Genomic DNA, 2,725 nt, shown 5'->3' with positions numbered 1-2,725 from the left:
GAGCAGTATAAATTCCACATTTAGAAACACAGAGGCAAATACTTCGGAAAACAGTTAAAATAGTAGATAGTTGGGGTGCTTCGGTGGCTCATTTGGTTAAGTGTCTCACTCTTGATTTCAGCTCAGGTCATGATCTCAGGGTCGTGAGATTGAGCCCCACATCAGGCTCCACACACAGCGGGAAGTCTGCTTGAGATTCTCCCTCTCCCTTTGCCCCTCCCCACCCCGCACTCATGCACCCTCTCTCTCAAAATAAAGAAATAAATCTTTTTTTAAAAAATGAAAAATAAAATAGTAGATAGTGGGTAGTTTTCAGGAATAGGAATAAGAGTTTCAGAGAAGCGAGGTAATATCATTTAATTATGTGGATGATTAGTTTGATAAAAATAAAAAGTAATCACAATAAATAAATATGCAAAACAAAAACAAAGAATGTGATTTTCCAAGGTAACTGTACAGAAAGGTTGAGCACTTCATGTAGCTATCAAAGTAGCTATTGACATCCCCCAAAAGCCAAACCAGCTGGTCTTCAAGAAGCTAATATAATAATCATAACCACATGGATCTTACAGTGCTAGGTACCAATGGCTCATAGTGGGGAGCAACCTGAATCTTTTTAATTACATAATGCAATCCTCAGATAGGTTCAGACAGGATTAGAACAAGAGGATATGATTACAAGGTAAGATGATGAGGGCTAGGTTGAGGTCACATGACTTCCCAGTATTCTTTCCCCAAGTTATTTGCTGGCAGCTAATTTCATCTCTTTTTTTAATTATTATTAAAAAAAGGTCTTCCAGCTCTCATTTCTCTATAATTCAAATATGAAATTTTACTCTCAAGGTCTCAATATAAAGGGCTATAACTGAAAAAAAGATCTTTTCAGCAAACTTCCAAGATTTTACAACTGTTAGACAACATTAAGTTCAGGTGATGGAATCTGATTTTTTTTTTAATTTAAATTCAGTTAGCCAACATATAGTACATGAATCTGATTTTTGATAATCAAAGAAAACAGAAATGTAAGATTGTGGAGTGAGGAAAAATTTGTCATTCTATTAAATAGAACTCAATTTATTTATCTCTTGATCTTTGACAAATTAACAAATAGGATATTAAAATCTACATTTTAAAACAAAATCTTGTCACTGATTTCAGCCACTTGGCCACCAAACTTTTCACCAGATCAAATAATGAAAATGAGTCAGATTTGCTTTCCCATCTTGTTCTCTGGTCACCTCTTGGTGAGGTGGGCCTGAGTCTGCTCTAAGAAGGAAGTGCAGTCATTCTCTAGGATCTGGAAGAGTTAGGGAGGAGGGACCAAGACATTGAGATGTTGCTGTTAGCATTCTGTTAATACAGCCTGCCTTCAGGTCTCAGTTTCCTTCTCCAGGAATCCTCTTTATCCTCCTAGACTAGGATAGGCCCCCTGTTACATCCTCTTATTGTAACATCCTACCCTTATCACAACAGTAATCAAATAATTGTTTCTGTAATGAACTGTTTCATGTCTGCCTCCCCTACTAGACAGTAAGTTCCATGAATCACAGGTTGTGTGTATTTGGTTCAGTTTTATATTACCTAGCACAATGCATGGCATATTATACATGGTCAGTAAATATTTGATGAATAATTGAAAAGGGGAAACAAATGGTTTTTATGCATATTAAAATATGTTCAGCCTTACTCATTAAGAAATAAAAATGAAAACATCAATAAAATGCTATTTTCTACTTATCAAACTGAAAAGTTAAAAAAGTTTGATAATACACTGTGTTGTTGGTAAGAGTGAAGTGTGCCAGGTGGCCCCTGTTGGGGGTGCTATAGGTTGGCAGTCTTTTTGGAAGAAACTTAGCAAAATATTTCAAAACTTAAATACATATACTCTTTCACTCGACAATTTCACATCTAAAATTTTATTCTACCATTATGCTTTCATTTCTAATCAAAGATACCTCTACAAGGATGTTCATGATGATTTTGCTTGAATAGGAAAAGAATCCTAAACTCATACAATAAAGAGAGTTAAATACCCCACATCTCTAAGGTAGAGCCAGGCTCCTCGGAGACAGCAGTCATGAGGGAAAGTGAGGGTTTCAACTTTGCCACTGGCCTAAGAGGTTTTTGGCATGGAGGGTTGCAATGTCAGAGAAAAGGCAGCTGGTGGCCTTGGGTCTCCGGGAGGATGACAAGTTCAAGGAGTTCCCTGAGGAAGATTGGTCTGGTTTAGATGAAGATGAAGAAGCAAACCTGTGGGAGGATAACCTGGATGATGACAATGCAGAAGGTAATTTCTCCAGTCAGTTCTAAGGTGAACCAGAGAAACATGGTTATAAGATGGAGACCTCATAGCATCCAGAATTGTTGAAGCAACCTAAGCTTGAACTGGTTACCAAATTCTAGGACAGAGAACCCAGGATGGGACACCTTAAAAAATATGTTTATATATTCTTTTTTTTAACATTTTATTTATTTATTTGACAGAGAGAGACACAGCAAGAGAGGAGACACAAGCAGGGGGAGTGGGAGAGGGAGAAGCACGCTTCCCGCAGAGCAGGGAGCCCGATGTGGGGCTGGATCCCAGGACCCTGGGATCATGACCTGAGCCGAAGGCAGACACATAACGACTGAGCCACCCAGGTGCCCCTATTTATTCTTTTATTTTTGTTTTTGTAACACAAAGTAAATGTTTTGACCTAAAAAAAAAAAAGTTAAATAAATTATG

The 2,725-nt window shown here is 37.7% G+C and overlaps 1 pseudogene; it reads left to right on the top strand.

The window, feature by feature from the left end:
- Positions 1-2,142: 2,142 nt before the first annotated feature.
- LOC114222854 (26S proteasome complex subunit SEM1 pseudogene) lies at positions 2,143-2,352 on the top strand (annotated as a pseudogene).
- The last annotated feature ends 373 nt before the right edge of the window (positions 2,353-2,725 follow it).

The sequence above is a fragment of the Eumetopias jubatus genome, unplaced genomic scaffold (genome assembly GCF_037043125.1).
Source record: "Eumetopias jubatus isolate StellerSeaLion01/CBP00866 unplaced genomic scaffold, mEumJub1_p1.0 scaffold_3, whole genome shotgun sequence".
Taxonomy (NCBI): domain Eukaryota; kingdom Metazoa; phylum Chordata; class Mammalia; order Carnivora; family Otariidae; genus Eumetopias; species Eumetopias jubatus.
This window is presented reverse-complemented; position numbering and strand designations above follow the sequence as displayed.